Below are 26284 nucleotides of genomic sequence, written 5' to 3'. Positions count from 1 at the left end.
TGAATGTCCCAAGGGCATCCCGAATCCAGTGTATTAGTTACCTATTCCTGGGTTGTAAATTACTTGCAAAATCTAGTGGTTCCAAATAATAAGAAGGATTTTTTTTTTTTTTATCTCTCCCAGCTTTTGAGGAATCAGGAATTCAGACAGAGCATAGCAGAGAAGCTTTTCTGTGTTCCATGAGATTTGGACTCTCAGCTGGATAATTTAAAGGCTTGGGACTGGAATTCACTCACATATCTTGTGGTTAGTGTGTCAGTTTGGAGACTAGCTGTCACTCTGCTGGGACACTGACACATTCTCTCCTTGTGTGGTCTGGGCTTTCTCACAAAATAGTAGTTGGATTCCAAGGCTGAGCCTCTCAGAGAGCTAGATAGGAACTGTCAACACTTTTAGGTCCAAGTCTTGAAGTCATACATATCCATTATGCCTGGGTCTTTCTTTTCCTTGGTGCTGACGCAAGCCCCAACCCAGATTCTAGGTGAAGGAACAAGTGTGAACCCCACCTCACCTTGGGGCACTGTTCATCTCTGATGAAGAACATGAGAGTTGGAAAAAAATATAAAGGTATGGCTATCTTTGGCAAATATGAAAAGCCTAGTAGAGTGCAGCCAAAATGAATCTGTGTTACCCTCAGTACTGGTCCACCCCCGTTATATTCTCTAGCAGTGAACAAAACTAGTCTTGGTCCAGTTGCCCAAGACAAAATATTGGTGAGGCATCTCCTTCTCCCCCACCCCTTGTACAGCAATTTCACCAAGTCAGATCAATTCTCACCCTGAGAGAACCCTCAAATTCATTTGCTCTTTTCCCCTTGTGAAGTTAATCCTGATATGTTAACGCCATTGAATTAAGAAATACCTCAAAGTTGGTTAAGCTCACACCTGGGTGTGTGCATAGGTGGGTCGTGAAGATAGGACCTTGTGTCTTATAAATGGTGCCTCACCAATTCCTCTCAAGCTCGCAGGGAACTAAGCAGCTTTGCTCTGTCATTCCTTCTCCCCACGACGTTTCTGAGTTGGAGCTAGCTGATCATGAACTGAATCCTCTGTGACCATGAGCCAAACTAAGCCTTTCTTCCTTTAAATTGTGGTTGTTGGGTACTGTGTCGCAGCAACAAGAAAGCTGAGTAGTACAACACTGCTCTCCTATCATCTCCCACTAGACAAGAGTCCCCTAAATAGTTCTAAGTCATGTGACCACTTCCCCGTACTGTAGCTAAACTGGTAATATAAAGACAAAAAGGGATTAAAAGGCTTTAACTGATCCAAACTATTCTCCGGGTAAGATCTAAACTTTTTAAAAAATGTCTGAGATATTACACGAGGTATTTCCTCCATAGCTTCCCAACTTGGTGTCTTTGTATGCCTCATACCCCACACTTCAGCCTTATAGACTATTTTACCTCATGGCCTTTTAGAATACTATTCCCTCAATTTTTTACACCTTTCTTTTTTGTTGCCCTTTCTCCTGAATGCCTTGTTAAAAAACACACAGAACCTCTCACATACAAATATTTCCCCAGTTCACCTCTCTCCCTGGATAATTCCTATTTATTCTTTTAAATTTAGCTTCTACATATCTTTCTTATCTAACTCCTATGTATAGCTTTGTTCTAAGAAGCCTTCTTTGACCTACCCATGTTTCCATGAGCCCCTTCTCTGTGCTCCCGTTGCATCTTGTATTAATTAGCTACTGCTGCATCACAAACAGAAAAACTTAGAGAACATAGATACTATTTACAATTGGTTGGGAACCTATGCATAAACAGGAGGCTTTGCTGATCTGAGACAGGGGCTGATTTCATTTGGGTTCATCTATGCAGCTGCTGTAAACTAGGAGCTGGCTGGTGGCTGCTTCTGGCTGGCTTGCTCTTTTATGTGTCTGGAACAATAGAGCTGACTTAACTCTGCTTCATCTGATTTAACATTCTGCAGAAAGCTAGCTGAGGCGTTTTCACGTCATTGGTAGGATCCAGTGAAAACACAAAACTGTTAATGGCTTTTTGAAGTCTAAGCTGAGAATTATACACTATTTTTTCCACCACATACTATTGGTGAAAGCTCTTATGTTTAGATCTAATGTCTATGTACTCAGACATTGCAGGAGACTTAAGATTGAAGGCAGTGGACTCATTGATCTTGTGTAGGAAATTTCAAAGCAACCTAACATTCAGGCTGTGCAGTGACTGCTGCTGGCTGCTTTTATGCAAATCTACAGTGAGAAGTAGGAATGAGAAACAAATGTGAAAAATATGTGGTTTCACCAGAAAAATAAGTACCTGTAGAGTTGGAAAAGAAAGGAGAACATGGTTGCTGAAAAGATTAGCATTCAAAGAAGCCAAGTACTTTGCAGCAAGACAATAGAAAAGATGGCTTGAAGTCATCTCAGGAATTGGCCGTATCCCCCTTTCACAGGCTGAATGGTGTAGAAAGGAAAGACTTTTCTCTGAGAAGAGAGCCCCAGGGAGTCCAGCTCCTTCAGGATGTTTCCCAGAGTCCAGCCACCCAGATACTCAAAGGCCTCTGCAGCTATGGTCAAAGGGGGTCCAGCTATTGTTTGAATGGAAGGCAGACATTGGCACCATCCATGTTCTACAGGCATGCAGGATGAAAAAATCATGGGATCAGGGAGGATTCCAGCAAGATTTCTAAAGAAAGCCTGGGAGACCAGGGAAGCAGCCCTTGAGAGGGCAGTGCATAAAGCGGTGAAAGTGAAGCTAAAAGTGCAGTGGACACCCCAAGAAGTTAAAGATAACAAGAATGCAGACAAACTGCTGAGGAAAGCTACAGGAGAGATGAAACATGCACGTGATCATTTTGCATTCTTCTTCCTCCTCTGACCTGGCAGACAGCCATTGGGAATCTTTTTCTGATCCTGTAAGTCTACCCTGCAAACAGTGTGCATAACCATACATATCTTTTATATTATGTTTGTTCTTCTAGTGAACCCTAACTAATACAGTTGTACACCCAGGACTGGAATTGTTGGGTCTTATATTGATTTTATATTTAATTTTTTTCTGGAACTACTAATGAATCTTCAAAGGTGACTGTATCACTTTATATTCCAAACAATATGTGAAGTTTATGATTTCTCCACATTCTCACTCACAATTTTTGTTTTCTGTCACTTTGATTATTGATATCCTAGAGGGCATGAAGTAGTAGCTCATTGTGTATGTGTGTTTTTTTAATTGGTACATTTTAGGTATACAGTGCAGTTACATACATTCTTGGGATCTTGTACCTTTACATGACATATCTTGGTTCTTATTTTTTCTGCACTCCCCTGACCTCTCTTCACCCTCTCCACCCTTTCTTATTTACAATGACTTTATTTCCATTTTTTAATTTTCTTATTTTTTTCTATTTGCTTCCTAATGATTTTAAAATCTGTGTCCCCTGACTTGATTCTTGGCGTTAGTCCCATTTGTGCCTATCTGTCCCACAACCTTATCTAAGGAAAGCTCTCTCAATTTTTATTCTTCCTGGGGCTCCTGAATAGCTGTAGGTATTTTAGGAAATGATTCCGGTTATTTTCTATGTGAATCCAGATAGTCATTTGTCTGCTTATTCCTTGCTAAGTGTCATATTTTTGTTTTCCCTTGTTTCTCTTCTCTTCCTAAACACAGGAGTACAAAATGTCTCATAAATGTGGATTTAATTTACTAAGCAAGATCTCATGACTTTCCTATGACAAAAAATTTATCAAGGACAAGTGAAAATATTAGTTACAATGGAAATATTTGCCATACAGACTTTAAAAGTTAAAGTGAATTACATAATGTGTTTCAACATATGTTGTCAAGAAATGTAATGTGTCAATAAGAAATATTGCAATAATGAATAAAAAAAAGTTCTTGCCAACTAAGCTATGATTCCTTTTCAAACATAAAGGTATATCTGTATTTTAGAAAGTTTAAAAGCCAAAGTGTTTTTTTTAGATAAAAATAATATTTTCTTTCTTTTTTTAATTTCCAAGAGCTACCTGGTTTATATGGTTGTAAGTTCATTTATTTTAGACCAATAGCCCAATTTCCACTCAGCATTGTCTGGGATAGAAGAGATAAACTTATTCTGAAATCTCTCTAAGAAGGTCAAATAGGATTTGAATTCTTAACAAAGTCTCTTTAAACTGCTTTGCCTGTTTCTTTCATTTTCAATATGTGATTGTCACAGACAAAGGAGTTGCCATCCAAACCTCTTTCAGCTCTACTGTGTGCAAGCTCTTGTCTTATCTCTCCTCATCTTCCTCTCAGGATTTATTCTGTTTTGTTTGTTTGCTTGTTTATAAGTCTTTTTGTTTGAGACAGGTTCTTGCTATGTAGTCCAGGCTGGCCTTGAGTTTTCAGTGATCCTGCTGCCTCAGCCTCCCATGTTCTGGGATTGCAGAGGTGTGCCACCACATGTGACAAGGATTTATTCTATTTTCTTTCATCTTTTTAGCAACACTTTAACTTCTGCATATGAATCATTCTGTCCTTCCAAAATGCTCTGGTGTTGCCTAACTCAGCCCACAAAGGCCCACAAACAGACAACGACAGAATTATCCTTATACTGGGAGAGGGCCATAAGCACACAACATTATCATTTTTCCAGTAATTTAATCAATTTATATTTCATAGACATCCACTATGCTTCAGCTATTGGTTTAGGCCTAGGCTCATTAAAGTGCCATTTTCTTGGTAATTACCATTCCCAGAAAAGTATATCTTTAAAAGTATATCTCTACTTTCTCAATACACTTCATAAAGTGTATCTGCACCCCCAGCACAGAGAGGAAGAATTGATTCTTTTTGTACCACGCAATGCTAGTAAAGTATTCATACACGTGCATATGTGCACGGCACAGGAACTACATTAGGGCAAAGTGTCTTTGTCAGCAAGTGGCTTTTAACATCATTTTATGCTGTAAAAGTTGCCTCCCTAAGTCACTTCCAACATACATGCAACCAAGGGCAACCTCAAGTTTTTGAACCTAGGAGATAGCACATATCCCAGCAAGAGACTGTTCAGGAGTCCACGTAGCCTATTTATAGGATACATAGATACTGAGCTATTTTTAGAAATGACAAACTAAGATTGATTTACAACACATGACAAAGTCTATTAAAATGATTTTACTTTTCCCTCACCCTATGTGATTGACATAGACTGTTTAAAAAACTGCCCCTAGTTATTCTTCTTTCCTTCCTTCCTTCCTTCCCTCTTTTCTTTTCCTTATGTGAAGCCATGATGTGCTTGATTCTACTGTACACCCTCAACAAGACTAGTGGAGCAAGTTCCATCTCAATGACCAACACGTCAAGAAAGGCTTCAACCACAGAATGTTTCTGTAAAAACACCCTATAATTTAAGAATTGTAAATCTTTAATTGTTAAACATCTATCTTCCTCCTGCCTAACTCTGAAATTTATAAGCAAACATAGTAACAGCTTGATCCACTCCTAGGGAGATGGGTCTAGGGAAGAGGCCTGTGTCAGCCTGAGAGTCATGCTTAGGGACATTTGGGCAAGGAATTCTGGACCACCAGGCCAGTCTTCTTAGGTTGGCATGTGCCTGGGCCTGGCCGATGCTTCTTTCTGGGGGAGGCACAGCCAGAGAAAGGGCACAGTGAGGCCTGGGAAACATGAGGCCAGAGGGAAGCATTCTCCACGCCTGGATCTAGAGTAGTCTCTCTCTCAATATAAGAATCTCACTAATTTTTTTTTCCTGCTGAGGATGGAACTCAGGACCTTGTCCTTGTGAGGCAGGCAGTGGAACCACTGAGCTAAATCCCTGACCCCTCAATATTTTTAATAACATCAAATAATGTAGTGACTCCCCGCCTCCAGTATTTTCTCCATCTGATTTTCTGTTCATTCAGAAATCTGTACCTTTCTGTGTTTCTTGTCTCAGAGCACCAAGATGGAGTGCTAGACTTCTGTAAGCCTTCTTCTGGGTATTATCATTTCATAGCTTGTCTGTTCAGGGTAATGGAAAGGATTCCAGTTAAGGCAAAAATGCTTGTGAGAAAAGAGACAAAGTAGCTTCTGCTTGGTCTTGGTAAATAATAGTCATAAGGGATATATTAAAAGTCTAAGTGTCAGAAGTTCCCAAGGGTGGAATTTTGCCTCTTTATGCAAAGTACCAAGGAAGAAAAAAAGACGCAAAGAGAGCAAATGGCACTGAGACCACACTGAGACACTGGGAAATTCCAGTGTCCTCGTGGGAACAACAGAATCCAGGAGTCCCCAGGATGAAACAGATGAAACAGATACAAATGGACCAGCAAGACAGAAACAAGGCTGACTCAGAGGAGTCCCACACAGGAAGGCAACACTGGGGATCAGAGGGTCCTCCCTGTGTCACATCTTGGCACCGTGTAAGCCTCCTGGAACTTAGCTGCAACTAAAATAATTAATTGAGTTGTTTGTCTGTCTGTTTTTTTTGTTATTGTTGTTGTTTGTTTGTTTTTAGCAGATAGATACTCAAAAAGTGAGCTAAATTGAGTTATGCAAAAATAGTGCATTCTCTACCAATGACTTCTGACTTCATGAGAATAATCATTTATACCCCAAAAAGCCCGAGTTCATCCAAAATGTCCCTTAAGATCTGAGGATTCCACACTTCCATGATAAGCAAGATAAAATATTGTTGCACCAACCAACTATGATCTAGGATAAACTCCTCACAGATTCCCATGTTGAACTCTGACCTCTCTTTTTGTTGCTTAAAATATTGGCAGTAATGTCTTAATTAATCATAAAACATGCTCTCTTGTTCCTAAGACCTGGGAATACCTGAATTTTTCCTCAATATGCTTGATGCTATTCCTTCCCTTTTCTATTCCAATGACCCACATGGTCTATAGTCTAGTATAACAGATTATTCTATTTTACCATATTTGAAGCCTAATCCTGGGGAAATAGAACCATGGTGTTTACCTGTCTTATTAGTGAGCTGCCTAAGCCCTGTGAAACCAAACAAAAAAGGACACGTGTTAAATTATCTACTTCAGCTGTCCAGGCCCTCACAGATCCTCTCCATTCTTCTCAAATTTCTTCCTGTTCCATTCAGCACTTTGGCTTCATAATGGCCTCTGTGGAAAATATAAATTTCTACTAATTTTCTAGTTTGCAATTCCTCTGACTCACTTTCTAACTCATGGCTCTCTTTTCAGCTGTTAAATCTGTCTATGGAGATTTTTTAAATAATTTCAGCAATTGTATTAGTTTTACTTCTAGTTATTCTTTTTTTATTTTGTAATATCATTGGGTCACTTTTCATAGTTTTCTGTTCTCTGAAGACTACTTCTGATTGCTTTTCTTTTTCTTTATGTGCACTAGATTGTTTTTATATCCATCAGTTATATGAGTTGGTTTTTGTCAGTTCTTGCTTATAGAGCTTCATTTTCTTGTGTGCTTAATTTTTACTGTGTAATTCTTATTTTCCTTAAAAAAATATTTATGAGAACTCTCTGATAATTATGATGGAAATGCCTTCCAACAGAAAGAACTGATGTTTATTTCTACACAGAATCTAAGGGACTATCCACCCTCATGCCATTACTAGTTTTTTTTTTTTTTTTTGCTTTTTTTTTTCATGTTTGAATCACTGACACATATGATGGCCCATATTTTAAAGATGACAACTTTTGTGAGACTGTATGTAGATAGGCCTTTTGCGAGAAAAAAAATTTACTCAGAGGGAAACCCAAGAAACTTCCTTTTAAAAACTCCTAGTGTTAGGGTTGTTTCTGGTTTTCCTTTATCCTAATTGTTAACATTTTCAGGCATGAGATTAGTGGCTGAAGTGCCACCTGTTAAACTCCCTGCTTTATGTTCATCTTCATCTGTCTCAACGAGGTCATCAAAATTGAAGTCCAGATGTACGTGATAGATAGATAACCTCAGAGAGAAACTGGCTTCACTGCTCTGCTCATACCTCTCTGCTTAGCTTTTAGCCTGGAAGTTACTTGCTATCTTATTACTTTATTCTCTTTAAGAAAAGATTTTGTTATTTTATCTAGCATTTTGAAGGTTTTCTTAGAAGAAATACTCAATTTCTATTTTGAAAAATTTCAAGTATCTCCATGAAGATCATGTTTAATGCTACCCAGACTGGATCGTGCAACTGGACAACAGGAAAAGGTTACTGCCAGTCTCCTTGGGAAAACAGCCAATTAAAGTAAAAAAATAAAAAAATTTCATGTGTTGTTTGGGGATGCTCTTTAGCCTCCTGCACATATCTCAGCTGATATAGCAATTAGATAGAAAAATATCAGATAAAGATCACAAAAACGTCTATAAGCTAAAGACCTTCAAGTGGTCAAATGTATGTATGATGTCCTTGCAAGTTAAATTTAGCATTAGAGCTCTAGTTTCTCTCTGCGATGTGTAAAAAGCTCATCTAGCCTGACAGTTCCCTGTTGGCTGCACCTCTGAGAAGTCAATTATTCTCTCCAAAGCCAATTTTAATTTATGCACCCTACATTACTCCTGAATTTCTGTATAATTTTAAAAATATAAGGTATAATATCATATTTAAGGACTATGGTTTTCTGGACAGCAATATAAGATCCGACCTGCATAACAAGTTGCCTAAAGATAAGGATATTTTGATTCCATGATATTTTTCATTAGGAAAGAAAAACAACATTAATTATTATTCTTTATTTTTATCTCTAGGCCTCATGGTAGCACTGAAATAGGCACAATGTGTGACTATCAAGACAGGCTGAATGAATTCATTAACCTGGTCTGAGACTGATTGCAAAGATGTCAATAATTTTTCACAGCGTCCTTATATATTTATAGTTTGCTTTGATAGATCTTGCCAAAAAAAAAAAAAAAAAACAAAAAACAAAACAAAAACGATGATGTTTCTTCGCTATCCTTGAATCTAGGCCTAGCTTAAGACAGATTTTGGCTAACAGAGTGAGATTACTCCATTATTCCAGTTTGAAGACTAAGCTTTTTGGAACCCTTAGCACCACCATGAGAACAGCCCTATTGTAGCCTACTGGAGGATGACGAACTTTGTGAGGCAGAATTGATATCATTATCTCACTTGCAGCAACAAGTGTGTACTAGAACCCAAGCAAGATTCCCTAAGCCATCTGGCTAAGCACCATGGACATATGGGTAAACCCAGCTGAGGGAGCAGAACCAGCTCAGAGAAGCAGGACCACACAACTTGTAAACTTGTGAGCATTAACAAATATTTTTTATTTTCAGCCACTAAGATATTGGGTGGTTTATTATACAACAGTAACTAAGTGGAACAAAATCTTTGTTTACAAGTCTGCTCAAGGGAATTTGAGAGGGAAGGACAGGAGATTGGGAATCAGAAGTCCTCAATTCCAGGCCAGGGATTTAGCTCAGTGGTTCCGCCACCTGCCTCACAAGCACAAGGACCCGAGTTCCATACCTGGTACCAAAAAAAAAGGAAAAAAGTTCTCAATTCCAATTCATTCTCTACCATGAGCTTGTTCATCTTACACAAAATGCTGCCCTGTTACTCTGCCTTATTCTCATCTCCTTTAAATTCTAATCTTCCATGTTATGTAAATCCCCAAAATGCTTTATTTTATATTCCTGTCATTTAAAATGATAATGAAGTAAGTTGATTTTTAAAAAATCGGTGAATGATTACTTATCTTCCAAGGATTTGCTCCTACATCAAGTATGAAAAATTCTAGAAAGTTGTACTTAAATCTTCTTATTCTAAGCCATCACTGAGAGTGTATTTTTAAAACAAATTCTTGACAATTTTCTCTAATTTGGGTGTGTGTGTGTGTTTGTTTTGTTTTGTTTTGTTTTGCCAATGTACTCTCAAATAAGCAAAATCTTTTAAAATAAACATCCTTGCTAATCAAGGATTTATTAAACAATGTATCTTTATTCTAAAGAACATACAACAGAGATTTAACAATAAAACCTATGAAATGAAAACACCACTCAAAAAATGCCATTCCAATATCCATCTGGTTTTTACTGATTGTTTATATTGCTGGAGTAAAGATCCCTGCACCTCAACAGTTCTCAGTTGTGGAAAGTATAATACATTCATATATGCAAATGGATTCAAACACACACACGCGTTTATTCAAGGAGAGTCCATGTGATAGTGAGTCCTTTTGGGAGAATGGGAGTATCCATTCTTTGAATATGTGGGGACTAGGAATTTCTTTGAGGATCTGATGAAAACTAGAAATTCATGTTTTAAGAAATCCCATATATGTACATACTCACATACATTTTATTGATTTTTGCCTTTTCAGCCTTTTATGAACACTGTTCTTATGTTTGAGGGTTTTTCCACCTTATTAATCTGCATATCCCCACGGTAAGCACTAGAAAGACACTTCCCATAGTTGCAGCTGTAGCCCAGAAACAGGACCTAGGACCAACTATTTAGGTGCATATATGCATAAGATATATGGAAGCAAACAGCATTCAGATGAAGGCACTGAGCTAGAATAGAGGGAAGTCAATGGCACTTCGGAGATAGCGGTGGGCAGAAGTTCTGGTGAATTGTGCCGCGTGGCAGCTAGGTGAGGTGTAGAGAGTCCTTCCAGGAGTCGGGCAGCAGGGTCTTTCCTGGAGCAGTCTGCAGTATCACTTTAGAGTTATTCCTAACTGTGTGGCTTCTAAACCTGATTCTCAGACTCCTTCAGAGGTATAATGAGTTGCCTAATGCCCTTCAACAAATGTTTAATCTCTGTCTGCATTGAAGAACTCTGATACATCAAAAATAGATTTTTCTGGGAGCCAGGGATACAGCTCACTGATGCAGCACCTGCCTGGCAAGCACAAGGACCCGAGTTCCATTCCCCATACTTGAAAAAAAAGCAGAGTTTTCTTACAATTTCAAGATTTTATAAGACTTTCTGTAAACCATGCGTGACCTAACTCTCTTAGGATACACAGGTACTAAAATATAGTAAGGGGGAGAGGTAAAAATGTAAAGGAGATCAGAGTCACACAGGGCTTTTTGATAATGAAGAATCAGTACTGTGTAGAATAGGAGAGTCCAACTTCTTAGCTTCCCTGGGCCACACTGAGTGAAAAGGAATTGTTTGGGCTGCATATAAGTTACAGTAATGTAAAAAGTAAGAAAGCCTTTTTACACTTTTATTATAATTTTGAAAAGAGCAACATAAACAAAACTACTGGGATATTTGATTTTGTTTTTGTGAAACTAGCTCACAGTATCTAGCTTGACGAAAGCAGTTGCAATTTTTAATAAGTTCTCAAAGTGCTTACCAGAAAGTTGTGATCTAATTTTACCTTTGTGTGCATCATCCTTGAAAATAGTAGTTCACAAATGTACATACTACCACACAGTAATGACATGAATAAGACACATTTGGGAGGCAAGGGATATCCTTCCTGGGAAAATGGGTCTTATAAAAATCTAGCAAAGAGGCATGATTAAATTTTTCTCGGAGGTGAGTGTCATATTGCAACCCTAGATAGCTCAAAATTTTACAAATAAGCAACAATTCATTTTTCTATTTTTAGCAATGCTATATATGTAATTAGAACAGTATTATGAGCAAAAAACAATTCTAAGCATTTTTCTACTTCCTATACCACTGCTGCTAAAAAGTATTTTAACTTATTAAATTATTTAAAAAATAATCCAAGCCCAAGATTAAATAATGAAACATGATAATTTATATTAGTCCCAACTAACCAGAAATGCCTTCTTAGAGCTAAGTGGCTTCACACTGAGGCCATACTCTTAACTGAAATTGATGTCACACATGTGCAAATGTCGAATAGCTTCTCTGGTGTGAAAAGCTAAAAGTGTAAATAAGGATCAAAATGTATAATTGATATTGTGTCATAGGAAGAAAAGGTCTAAAGGAGTAGAGGAAATGGGAGCGGGGGAAAGGTAAAAAGGGAAAAGAAAAAAATATTTCAAGAGGAAAAACATTTGTAAAGAGGGAAGGGTGGAGGGGGTGAAGGGAGGGCTGGGGAATGGGGAAAAATAAGAACCAAGATAAGCCATGCAAAGGTACATGATCCCAATGATTGTATACCTATGATGTACCAATAAACTTAATAAAGATAAAAATTTTTAAAAAAAGCACACAAATATAGATAAGTTGAAATACTATCAATACTTGGTGCATTCTATTCATCAAATATCCATCCATCCATCCATCCATATATACCTATAATATCTGATAGCACAGGTCTGACTGTATGCAGCATAGTTCTGGCAGTCTTCTACTGTTAGCGTCTGTGGTTGTGCTGTCAGGGCTGTCTTGATGTCCTGAATTAATTAAAATGTTAATCTTTATTGGTCATTTTGACATTGGTGAAGATTTAGAGGCCATCCAGTGCCAAATCCAGTGAATAAGATGGATGAGGCCACGCTTTTGTGTTGGATGGTACTCAGCAGCAGCATTCACCATTGTTCTATTATACCTGCTAAAGCCACTCACAAAAGAGGACTTCCAGAACTGCTCCAGAAAGTGTGAAGAGTGATGGGAGAAGGGTGCTTGAAGTGACAGGGAGTATTTTAAAAGGATTAATGGCCACAAGGTCCTAATGAGATAATTAACAATGTGAAATTGGAAGAAAAGGGCTAAAGGTGCAGGGAAAGTGGGAAGGGTGGGGGAAAGGGAATAAGGGAAAAGAAAAAAATATGAGAAAATGAAAAAATGGAAATAAAGCTTTTGTAGATGGGGAGGGAAGGAGGGGGTGAAGGGAGGGCAGGGACAAGGGGAAAAAATGAGAACGAAGACCATGAAAAAGTATAAGATCCCAGTAATGAATGTAACTGTACTGTATATCTAGAATGTACCAATAAACTCAATAAAAAAGAAATAAAAGGATTAATGACACTGTACCTTTTACTGCAATAATTGCTTTTTGTTTGTTTGTTTGTTTTTGTACTGGGGATTGAACTTGGGACCTTGTACTTGTGAGGCAGGCAGCAGAACCACTGAGCTAATTCCCCAGCCCTGCAATAATTTTTTAACATTTAAACATTCACTGTGTATTTTGATCACGCTGATGTTAGCCCATGACATGCTGTGTCAATTAAGACTGTTGTGGGTCAAACTGATAGATGGTCATTCTTTTGAGTACCTACTCGGAGCTAAGTACTTGGGTCTTTCTTTACTTCCAGGAGTTTCCTTAAACTGAGCTGAGAGTTTTTGAGCTGGCAATTGTTATAAAAGCCAGTGCTAAAAGGATGAGGCAAGCAACATAAACACATCATGAAGGCGAATATAAGTAAAAGAACAGTAAACACACCATTAATTGTTCTTAAAAATATATACTCAGCCCAGAGGAAACAAATACTTAGCTCCTGTGTCTATGACCAAAAAATATATATGGTCTCAACATTTCTTTGATTTTTTTTTCAAAATATTTCAAGATAAACTTTGACAATTTTAGACAATTATCAAGGTAGTCATTTTGGACTAGAGGATTTCAATGAACTCTCCAGGCTTATGAGTCTTAATCAATTAATTTAAATGTGCCACTGCCACCCTTGATATCTGCTAATCCTGGCTCTCTGATTAGCTCTCATCTCTGACAGAGTAAAGACCACTATGTCACAAGCCATTGTTTTTATGCCAGAATTCTAGGTTGAAGCTAATTAAAGCTCATTTTCTATACCTCATGTAAAGGAATTTCACACACATCATATTTTCTGCCCTGTCCGGTCCAGTAAAAATAATCATGCAAATCTTTAACTCCAAGTATCAGTCAGTTGTGAAATGCTATGTAACAAGTATTCAAGGAACATAACAATAAGCTTTAATATCCACAGTCACAGATTTGGGGTTGACTACTGTAGTGTGGGCTCAGCAGGGAGGCTCTGCTGTAGGCTGTGGGACATTTACTTTATGGATTGGATTTCTTCCTTCTTGCTTTATATTTTTCCTGAAATTCAGAGAGAAAGATGACTACCGAGCAACAGTTCCTCTGAAGACATATTATAAAAGTGCAAGCATCAAAACCAAACTTCCCAAGTTTAAGTCAGGACTCGTTCCATCTTACATCTACTTATATTTCATTGGCCCAAGCAAACCACATGGCCAAGCTCAACAGGGCCAGGAAGTCTATTTACTCACCATGGAAAGGAAAATGAAATTAGTATTTATTAAAAGTAATCCCAGCTTTCAGACCCCAGATATCTTTTTAAACCTTGGGATTATTTCAAAATAATCCCCAAACAACCTTTCTCTCAGGGTTTGCTGCCTCCCTGTGGAGCTGCCGGATTCTGGGACTTCACCACAAATGGATGTTAGCCTTCTGCGAACAAGACACGTGGTGGGTGGCAGCAGATGCCGAAAGCTTGGAGCTCTCAGGACAAATGCTCTAAATTAGGAAGCAATCCATGAGCTACATCAAAACTTTAAAAATAAGCCTTTTCTCCATACACAGCTAATGACCTTGCTGAAGACATTCAAAATGCCTCAGTTAAGATGTTTAAGTAATTACTCAGGAGAAGTGACCATGAGGTTTTTCCATCCCATCTGTGCCCTGTCTCTGAGGCCTCTCTTTCCCTTGCTGTCTTAGGTCCCTGTTCCCATGCAAACTGCTATCCATGAAACACAATTCTTGGGCCAGTTCTACAGTTGTCAGTGCAAACTTGTCAGGCATAGGAACAGGTGCCCACCTAATGTAAAAAATCTTCACATTTATAGCGGCACAGTTTGTAATAGCTAAAATTTGAAAACAGCCCAATTGCCTATTAACTGGAAACTGGATAAAGAAGATGCATGTGTGTGTGTGTGTGTGTGTGTGTGTGTGTGTGTGTTTTAAAATAAAATGGAGTACCACTCAGCCATAAAGAACGAGAAACTAGAAATATTTATAGCTAAGTGGATGCACATTGAGGCCATACTCTTAAGTGAAATTAATAAGACACACATGTGTAAATACTGAATAGTTTCTCTTGTGTGAAAAACTAAAAGTGTAAATAAGTATTGAAATGTATAATTGATACTGTGTAATAGGAAGAAAAGTTCTAAAAGAGTAGAGGAAGTGGGAGAGGTAGGGGAAAGGTAAAAAGGGAAAAGAAAAAAATATGTCAAAAGGAAAAACATGGAGACAATGTCTTTGTAAACAGAGAAGGGTGACGAGGGTGAAGGGAGGGCTGGGGAATAGGGAAAAATTACAACCAAGATAAGTCATGTAACGATACAAGATCCCGATGATGAATGAAACTGTATTATATGCCTAAAATATACCAATAAAATTAATTTTAAAAATCTGCACATAGATGGTGACATTGGACGATTTTTTTGCTGTGAACATTTCCTTATTCTCTATGTTCTTCTGATGCCCACCTAGGAGAGAGTAATGAACCACTGGCACAGTAATTATTTTTCATTTTAATGTTGAGTCAAGGGGCAGCAAGGAGTAGGACACATCCAATCATGCCTTCTGACTTTATTTTCTTCACAGCGTTTTCAGTTTTATTATAAAAATGCTCACAAAACGAAGATTGTCATCACATCCCTTGCTCTATATGCATTCAGAGCTTGCTCTTGAGCAGCCTCCTTTGCATTTACCATCTCAACAAGTTCCTTATATCGCTTCATTCAGTCCTTTGTCCTGCTTGGAACTACGTCTGCAAGTTTTTCCCACCTCTCAGGAGTGTTTACTGGGTATGCTTTCAGAGCTTGTTCCAAAAGCTTCTGTTCCTCTGTTGCCCAGCGGGGGAAATCTGGGCATGGACCTTCGAGTCATTTTCATGGTGTTGCATTATCTGCCCAAGGTACCACTCCATGTTCTTTTCTAAATTTATCAGAAGCCTTTCTGTTTATGTCGTCTTTTTTGCCAAGGGTCAAGCTTCTGGAGACTCTTTGCTTTGCCAATAACATCTTTGGCTGTTCTTTTTACACCAGAAGTAGAACGAAAGTTCATGTTGTTAGCAATAACTTCCCATCTTGAATTTGTTCCAGCAAGGAAGACTTTCACAGCTTTAGTTAGTAACTGCAGGTCATTTTCCGACCAGTTTTTACTTCTGCTCCCACCTCCGCCAGTGGACTTTTCTGCCTTCTTAGACGTTGGTTGCATGCGTGCTTCAGCTTCCTCTTTCTCTTTTTCTAAGGTGCTCATTTATTTCTTCGATCTGTTTTCCCAGCACAGCCTTCCCTACTTCTTTTGTACACGATGACAGCATTTCATTCGAGCACTGTAAACTTGCTAGTTAGAGTCGATCACAGAGTTTCTCCGCTTGTAATGCTTTTATTAATTTAAGCCGAGTTGGGGCAGGAGGGAAGTCCCACAAATCACCCAATGTTTTGTAGTAGATTTAAGATAAACATTCGTGAAACATTTGGGAAGTAGATATCAGCCAGAAGTAGTCTGACGTAGAGCATAGACACAACGCCGGCTCTTTGATTCCTTTTTGACTGTGTAGCCCAGAGATAACTGGTCCACCTGATGGCCGATCATGGTACATGGTCATATTCCAGATAATAAGCCCTTCCACAAACAATCATAAATTAATTGAAAAAATCTTCCAATAAGGCTCAAAGAGATGTCAAAGAGAGGGGACATTTTTGTTTTTGTTTTTAATAACATGAAGGCTCCTCTTCCCTATCTTCTCAGAGTTTTGCATACCATAATTAACCAAATTGATTCTTTCCAATTTTTCCCATTTGTTCTTCAAAAAAATCATGTAGAAAGTATAATTTGAGACCTGGAAAGAGAAACAAGAGATGCCCTGAAAGGTAGAGAGTTGGTGACTGTGTGTCAGAATGATGAGAGCCACCCTTGAAGCCACACTTATTTCAGTCAGTTTCCACCCTCAGAGGTCCCACAGCTCCTCTGCCCCAGCCTTGTATTCAAAAATCACGCTCAGTTGTTTAGGAAATAAAACTGAGGCTATAGTATTTGGTTCAAATTTGAGTTTCATAGCTTAAATCGCTCTTGGAATTTGGACAAGACACTTTGTACAAACTTATAAACCAGGTGTATATATCCTTACTTCGAAGTGTAATTGTCAGGATTAAATGAAGTCATGAAAATGAAATACAGAGCTTTGTCAAGAGTTAAGGCCAATCTGAAAAATAGAATTGAAAAAGGTTTCGATTGCCTGGACAAGCCATTAAAATGTCTTTTTCATTTATATCCTGCCTCCTAAAACGCAGTAAGGATTTCTAACAGTTGTGGATTAAATTTTTGTGTCTTCCCCTTCCCATACATGAAAGTCTTATTGCCCGATATGGTGATATCTGGAGGAAAGGCATAGGGAGGTAGTTAGAACATAGTAGGTTGTCCACATGATAGGACTAAAGCCCTTACAAGAGGAGACAAAAGGGGCATGACTTCTCTCTTGGCTATGTGAGGATATAACAAGAAATTGGCCACTCATATACCGGGAAGAGGACTCCCACCAGACATCAGGTCTGGGATCATCTTTATCTTGGACTTCCACGTGAGTGATAAGTGTTTATACATTCAGCCAGAGTTTTCAGTTGAAGTCTATGGTATTTTTTGCTCCAGAAGCTTAAACTAAGATACTTACTCATATAGTTTCAGTCTACTGAGGTATCCTTGGGAAATAGCATAATCTCTATAGGCAGGGCTTTAATAAGCAGTGGAGATTTCTTTCTCAGGTACAGGGAGGACAAGTTAGTTAATGGAGGGCAAGTTAAACTTCCCTAGACTATCTGTTCCCTGAAAAGAGTAACAAATCCCAAGGATCTAGGTCTTTGCTCTCTGGGACTCCTCTACCCTCAGTCCCATTCATAAGCTTGTCACGGTGATAACTTTCATAAACTTAATTGAGCTGCAGCTTATCTCTACTCACATTCACTGACTTTCTAAACAGTGCCTGAAATGTCTGGTCCCCTGAGAGCATACACCAAGCTTCTGGAGAACAGATCAGATCATCACTTATCCAACTTAGTGTCAAATCCAAGAGGAAGTTCCTGGGTCTGTATAGTGTGTGGCATCCACTGAGGGAGTAATGGAGGATGAAATTAGGACTAGAATCATGACACCAGGCTGCAGCTCAGGGGAAAGGATGTTTTCATTTATTACGCAACTGCCTAGAAAAAAAATGCTTTATTGTACTGTATTATATTGTGTTGTATTTTATCATTTCCAAAAAGGTTCTATAGGTGCTGGCAGCAGTTCTGGAGTTTTTGATAAATCTCCTACTTATTGATCTGGGAGAATTGGAGCCAGACAGAACCTTATCAAAACTTTTTAGTTTTGATATTATTATGTGGACAAAATAAGTGATTGCCTTTAAGAACTTTCAAGACACTACTGCCTACCTGGGAGAGGAGAAAATTAGCTACTATTAACAGTCCAAACTCACACATTGAGTACAGAGCCTCATAAAAAGAGAAGAAAGTATTTGTTATTAAAAGAGAAAAACAGACGCTAATTTTCACAGGAAATTCAGTCTGGCAGGTTGTCAAGAACTGGTGGTTTTGTTTCATTCACTCAAGCTATTTTGCAAAAGAGATATTCTGACTTCTTTGTCTTAGACACTTCCCTTACAATAACTTTATTAAAACTTTTTAGTTTCCTCTGTACTTGATCTTGCACAGAGCAGTTACGAACATTTAGCTTTTAGTGTCTTCTAACGATAATGACAGAGACAACAGTGATACTATGTTAAATGCCTGCTCATTATTCTCATCTTTTTGCTCAAATTCTAAGGAACCAGTGATTTTCCAAACCAGGTTCTATGGAGCCCCAGGTCCTGGGATGACACAGGAGGGGGAAGGTGATGTGGAAGAAAATGCTTCAGAGGATGGGCTCTGCACACTTGAGCATCTTTACTTTGATGCACTTTTATGTAAAACTAACCAAGTTTTTTAAAACACAAACTTTTATGAACATATAATTCTATTTAAAATGTCTAGATTACTAATGTGGTCCTACAATCAGAGATCCTGAAATATTTGGTACTGAGATTGTTTTGGAAAGGGAAGAGAAGAATTTAAGTGAATGACAATTTTTTTGGCTTGTAACCTATTTTTCAATCCATGGAGGTTAACAGAATTTGTTTCATATTTCAAATCCAGACCTAGATTCTAGAAATACTCTAGATATTGAAATATCAATAGTGATAACATTTCAAAATTAAAGGCCTTGAATTCTTTGGGAGAACCTGGAGCCACCATCAAGAAGTCTCCTTGTATGGATTCATTCTGGGCAGGATGATTAAAAAAAACTCTTTGGAATGTGTTTAATTCAGTTTCGTCTGTAGTCAAAAGAATATGCTAGATGCTTGCTAGTAACATAATCCATTACAGCAACTCTGCAATTCTGAGTTTACATTTTATTCCTGAGATAGAAAGCCATTTCGATTCAGAATTATAAACCTAGCTAGTTAAATTGCATTGACACAAAATCCAAATTTTCCAAATTCCTTTTCCATTCCTTTTGCCCTTAGGATGCATAATCTCATCAATCTTTAGAAACACACTATTTCAGAAGAAATAGTAATTGTAATCTACCTCTGAGTTGCTGTTATGAACTTCATGCAGGAGATTATATTTTCCAAGGATGACCAGAATATCCCATTCCAGGTGGCCTTACCATGTGATGGTGACACTCTTCCCATCAAGAGGTGTGACCCAGGCCCCTCCCATTTGTAATTGCTTTGGCCAACAGAGAACAGAGGAGTATTATGAGATTTTCAAAAGCAGATCATAAAAATGGTATTCATTTCTGCCTTGTTTTCCTGGGGAATCTGCTAGCTGCTACTCTGTGAGGGAGTCCAAGCCATGCCAAGTGCCCACTGACATGCCAAGTGTCCCAGCTGACAAACCAGTTGAGCTTCGAGTATGACCACCATCCACCCTCAGACGTTCACCTTAAGAAGCCTCTGATGACTCCAGGCTCAGCCATGGCATACAGAGGAGGAGAGAAACTATTTCTTTCTGAATATCATAGATTCATTGACTGAGGTCCCTGTAACAAAGGACACATTTTAAAAAGAAAAACATGTACATTTATTTAATGAAAGTTTTACACAACACAAACCTTCATTAGGAAGTGAGGACTGAAGGAAATGGTTAAATTTGGATGTTTTTATGGTAGGTCTGATGAAGAATGGTAAGTTGTGGTAAAATATCATAGGACAAAAAAGTAGAGTCTGTCCTAAGAGTCCTAAACTAGGGAACATTTAGCAAGGTCTATTTGTCCAGATTCTTCTCAGCATCCTCTGTCACAGAAATAAGGATGTTTCTTTCCTTCAGGTACAGGAAGGCCACCTCTCACATGAGGGTCTTGTGACCTACTTCAGAGGAGGCAAGCAGAGGACTGAATGTTACAGAGACCAGAATTCCTAAACATACTGCTTCTGAAATCTTCCAGCTTTAACTGTTCCGAATACCAATGTGCAGTGTTTTAGGGTGGCAGGTCGTGAACTCCATCAAGCCCTATGAGAGCACTATGACACTGAGCCAGTCAACTCAGAACCAAGATAATAAGAAAATGCTAAGCCGATAGTTTTGGAGTAATTTACTACACACTAGCAGACTGCTACACAGTAGCGGACCCTGTGATCATGAGTGGTCAACTAAATTTTCTGCCTTGAACCATACTCATCATTATAAAATAATAACAGGCTGTTATTAAATTTAGGCTATAGAGTAACAGTTTTCCTTTGCTAAGAGAGCTGTGGAACTTATTTTATTTTTTTTTCATTACATTTATTGGTACATTTTAGGTATACAATATGATATTCATCATTGGGAATTGGTACCTTTACACGATATACCTTGGTTCTTATTTTTTCCCCATTCCCCTGCCCTCCCTTCAACCCTTCCACTCTTCCCTGTTTTCAAAAATTTTGTTTCCATTTTTTATTTTCTCATATTCTTTCCTTTCTCTTCTTTGTGAAACTTAATTTTAAAATGAAATGCCTTATTTTAGCTCCTCTTTCCAATTTTCTTATAGCTATAGTGACAACAATTTTCTAGCGACTTTGGGTTAATTTTTCATTAATTCCTCCATTTTCATCATAGCTAACCATTTAATTATCCAGGCGTTCTGCTACTTTACATTTGCAATATCTTCTCAATTCTCTCATGCCAACATTTCTCTGCTAACTTTCAGCTTCTTAGCCTCGTCCTTCTACATCCCGAGTCTTACACTCCGCCACCATCAGAGCAGCCTTTTAAAAAGTTACCTTTGCTGTGTCATTTCTAGTTCCCTTTTCCCCCTAAAGTATTCTCACTACTCAAACTAGAGCTGTGCGATATTGTGGAGAGGAGCCTGTCAGGTTATGTAAATGAACAAAGAAGGTCAGGTATAAGACAATAGGAAGAAGTGGGCATTGTGAAAAATTAGATCTCGCAGTTCTCATCAGAGAGAAGTAGATCCACTTCAGTTAGTTGTCATATGGAAATGCAGGCATGGTATTTATAGATTAGATGTTTTTTTCAAAGGAATAGAGTGCTCTTAGATTTCTGGGAGACATCACCAGTTTTCAACGTTACCATCTGAGTCCAATCATTGTTATTATGCAATAAATCATTCCACGACTGAGTAGCTTAAACAACAGTCTTCTACTCAGTTGATGACTGCATAGATGGCAGTTTCATCTGGACTCAGTAGGGTAGTTTAGCAGATCTTAACTGAGCTCCCCAGTGGATCTGTGGTCTGCTGTTAGGCTGGGTTGGGCAAGGGGTAGAGCACTTGCTCTAGGAAAGGGTCAGCTGTGAGGGCTCATCGTTGCTCCGTGAGTCTCTCGTCCTCCAGCAGCAGGTTAGTTAGCCTGGGCTTGTTCAGACAGTGGAAGCAGGGTTCCGAAGGGCAGTGGATATGTGCAGGCTTTCTGAAGCCTAAACTGGCACATCGTCATTTCCTCATTATGCAGAGTAAATCACTGAGTCAGCTCTAATTCATAGATTGAGGGCATTTCACACATGTATTGATAGAAGAAGGTAAAATACTACATTGTACAGAAAGTGGATATAAGAAGGAGAAAAGGATTAGTACCAGTTATGCATTCTCCCTATTTTTTTTTTATTTCAAAGCGTTCATGCCGAAAAATATGCCCTCCAGTACCCTTACTCACAGAGCACCACTTTTCTCCCATTCCCCTTCTTTCTCCTTGCTCTTAGGCCATTTCTCCATACACAGTTACATGTGGGTCTTTTGTTCTACCTGTTCTGACCACTTTCACATTTGAACATGAATTCTTCACTCAGTCTATCAGAAATGGCTTTCATTACCACTTCATATGATTTTAATTTCTCAAAGGCACCCTTATATCCAGCATCCATGAAATTGTCTTTGAGAAAACCATATTTTACTTCTTCATATTCATTACATTAGTATTTATTTTTTGCACTTTATTCTTTGATGATACTATTTCAAATGGTTCTTTAACCTTTACATTTGTAAATGTTTTTTTGCACCACAATATTACATTTCTGGAACAAAGAAACATTATGCAATTTTCTTGTATACCAGTCACAAAAGGGAAGTTTATTATCAGTTATCTACTGTTTTATAACAATGTTATTAGTTAGCTACTGCTGCATAACACAAATCCAAAACAAAGTGACTTAACAATAACTATATATTTAGTTCACAGTTCTACGGAAAGACAATTTAATTAGATTTAGCTAGTTGATTCTTCTGTTTTGGCCAGTCTCCTTTATGTGAATTGAGTTTACTGATCTTTCTACTCTCTCACATGTCTGAGACTTCACATGTGACTTGCTTCCTCTAACAATTCTGTCTGGGCTTGCTAACGTGGCAGCTGGGAAAAGTGGCAAGAAAATGCATGAAAGCTCAGAGACATTCTTGAGTCTGGGCTCAGAATTGGCACACTGAATTCTAATGATTAAAAGAAGTCACTTGTTGAACCCGGATTCAAGGAATGTGGATGTAGATTCTATATTTAAGAGACAGAGTTATACTGTAACATTGCAAATGAACTTGGATACAGAAAGGAGAATATTTGTAGCTATTTTTAGAAGTATTCTACCAAACAATGTGGCCTGGCTCCTGCTGATTCTTTATAGAGCCCCACACGTTTATCCTCTTCCTTGTTAGGAATTGCTTCTTCCTCAGTTTGATCTATTTCATTACAATAGGATTTTTATCTTCTTTCATAATCAAAATAATGGGATAAAATTTAGGTTCTTGTCCCAAATATGTCAATACCAGTAACTTATCCACCATCTTCCTCCACAGTTCCTCCAACAGTGACCTCCAAGACTGGCCAGAGATAAGCACACACCCCATAGTTTTAGAAAACTACTTCTTCAGGATACTTATGATGATAAAGAACTACTTGGCTCCTGTTTTTCTTCAGTTCAGAGCCCACCCCTGCCATGACCCATATGTTCACCCATGTGAAAAAGTTGGTCTCGCATAGGAAAAAACACAGCTAAAACTTAGAGAAAAGGGAGGAAAGACCAAGACTATCCAGAAAGTGTTGAGATTCCTGATGCACCAACTTCCTCCAGCTTAGTCATATTGGCAACAAATGTTGGTTTTACCTTATGCTAATTCAAATTGAATTTCTTTCACTTGTAAGTAGAGCGTTCTATGAAATACATTAGGAACATCCTTAAGAATTCAGCACATTGCTAGGATCACAAAAGTTCATTTAATAAATACATGTTAATTTCAAATACAAAATAACAATGTAATAACTACTATCTAAAAGAAAAACTAAATTTTTTTCACAAAAAACAAAACAAAAACAAAAAGTACCAATAGTGTCAAAGATGTAGAGCAACTGGAACTTTATTTTGATGGTGACAATAAAAAATAACACAAATTTTGGAAACTTCTTTCACATTATTTAATAGAGCTACACATGTATAGCCAGGGACCAGCAACTACAAATCTAGGATAATACACAACTGACATAAGAAAACTAATTTAAATAGCCCCAAACTAGATACAACTCCGTCAACATGATAGATTAATATATTGTAGTGTATCTATACAATGAAATATTGTATAGTTAACATTGTTTCCACAGGTTCTTTCACTAGATTAAAAATAATTGAAAAATATTGCCTCTTTTACTGAAAATATATAGAACTGTCCCCTCATCATTTTCCCCTAAAAAAATAGAGGCAAACAATGATTTACACAGCATTCACATTGTATTAGATACTGTGAGTAATCTGGAGGTGATTTTAAGTGTGTGAGAGGATGTGTTTAAGTTATATGCAAATACCACACCACCATTTATATAAAGGATTGAGTATCCATGGATCTGGGTAATTTTAGATCCTAGAACCCACCCATCACCTTGGATAGAGAAGGATGATCATAATCAGAATGAGGGAACTAAACTATAACAAACATGAATGAATCTCACAAGTGTCGGGAGCAATTTTACATGATTTTGGGGGAAAATCATTTCATAACTAATTCATGATTAGGGCCTAGTCTTCCTGTAAACAGGCCAGCTATGGCATATTGAGACATAACTCCATCCTTGCCTCTGGTCACGCTAAGACCTCAATGGTCCCGTGATGCTGCGATGCTCCAGGACAGGACTACACCAGCTGGGGACATCCTGGGAGGAACCAAATCTTCGTCTGCACAGTTCCTCATTGTTCGAGGACCATCACTGTTGATATTTTTTGTTTCTACTGATGTTCTAAATAAAGGTGTGACAAGGTCAGGGCTTGGGGTCTTTGCCACCCAGAGCAACATGGATCAGGCCAAAGCTCAGCTTCTTCTCCAAGTATCATTTCCTATCTACGTATTAATTAACCTTGTGCTGTCCTGGCTCACAGCAGATGAGGACCTGGTGCAGAGGTTCTAGAAACTCCCCTTTCCTTGTTCCCTGCACATAAACACAGTGTTGGGCACGAAGTTAAATATAAACAGCAAGTACTGTGCGATTTTATTTACAATGCACACATCAGGAGAAACTAATTTTTACTGATGAAAGATGGAGCCATCATGCTCCTTGTGGGAGAACTGTTTCTGCAGGGAACACAGGGACTTTCTATATTGGCCCATGAGCATGGACGGTCGTATACGTGTACCTTTATGTGTGTATGCTAAACTTCCATATAAATTTTACTTACAGAAGTTGAAGAAGTAGTTTTGTGGCTCCCTGGACAACTAACTATACACCAGCAGGTTCTCTGTCTTCCTCTGAGTGCTGTGCCCGATCAGTCCTCTCCATGTCACAGAGAAGAGTGAGGGCTGTGAGAAGCACAGTTATCCCCATAAAAGAGCAAAGCCATCAAGAGAAAACACTTCTGTGTCGTTGGGAAAACATGTTCTCCAACTTTCTCCATCTGTCGTGCCATATGCAGCAGCAAGGATCAACACTCGACTTGGTGTATGCAGTTCGGGACACATCTTTCATGTAGGAGAATAACTTGTCTCAATTAGATTGGAAGATAAAAGTATTGAGTGAAGTCATAATCATTTTAGGAAGCTTCAACTGGACAGATCTGGATTCTAGAATTACCAAAACCCAGAATTCCACACCAAAAATCTTAATTTCAACAATTCTTCAAAATCCTCTTTCTCCCAATTTTTCTGCATTTAGATCTTGGTTCCATGAGTTATTCCACTTTCAGGTATTGTATAAGCACCTTCTAAGTGTAGTAATTTCCCTTGCCTATCCACAAAGATCTATTCATTCCAATTAGCTTATAGTTATTAACTTTATTTCTTTGATCTTCAATTGCATTTACCCAATGAAAATCTCACCCTTCCTATTTCAACTGTTTCAATTTTGATCTTAATTTTGATTTAATTTTGAAAATTAATGTCAAAAAGCCACAAACATATTAATGCAAAATGATGCTGCCCAAACAACACTATGCTTTCTTCTTTCCTTTCTTGTTAATTCTACGTCAGGTCCGTAGTCAGGGACGTTTCTACATTTCCATATGTTCTGTCATGGTTCGCTCATGTCAGCTACCTCCCCACCGCTTCCTATTTCATTAGAAAATCCACCTGGAGAAATCTCTCTCCTGCAGGGCATGTTTCATGGGTGTGCAACCTGAGCAGTTACACAGGCCTGAAGCTGAGAGGAGACCCTGCTTGATTTAATGCTCTACTGTGTCCATCCCGAAATTCTTAATAACAGTGAGTAACCCCACCACCTCCATTTATACTTTACTCCGGGATCTGCACATTATGTAGCTGGGGCTACCTTCTGCCACCAAGTATGAGTCATTCATATTCCTGCTTTCCTCCTCTCCTACTCAAAATGAATTCTTTCTGTCAAGTTTTTTTTTTTTTTTATTGAGTTTATTGGTACATTTAGGGATACAGTACAGTTACATTCATTGTTGGGATCATGTACCTTTACATGGCAAGTCTTGATTCTCATTTTTTCCCCTT

At 38.2% G+C, this 26284-nt stretch overlaps 1 pseudogene; it reads right to left on the bottom strand.

The window, feature by feature from the left end:
* Window positions 1-15450: 15450 nt before the first annotated feature.
* Window positions 15451-26284, bottom strand: part of LOC104871908 — a 37125-nt pseudogene continuing 26291 nt past the window's right edge.

The sequence above is a fragment of the Fukomys damarensis genome, unplaced genomic scaffold (genome assembly GCF_012274545.1).
Source record: "Fukomys damarensis isolate Sample0158 unplaced genomic scaffold, DMR_v1.0_HiC HiC_scaffold_7, whole genome shotgun sequence".
Taxonomy (NCBI): domain Eukaryota; kingdom Metazoa; phylum Chordata; class Mammalia; order Rodentia; family Bathyergidae; genus Fukomys; species Fukomys damarensis.
Note: the sequence above shows the minus strand (reverse complement) of the source record. Positions and strands in the feature narration are given on the sequence as shown.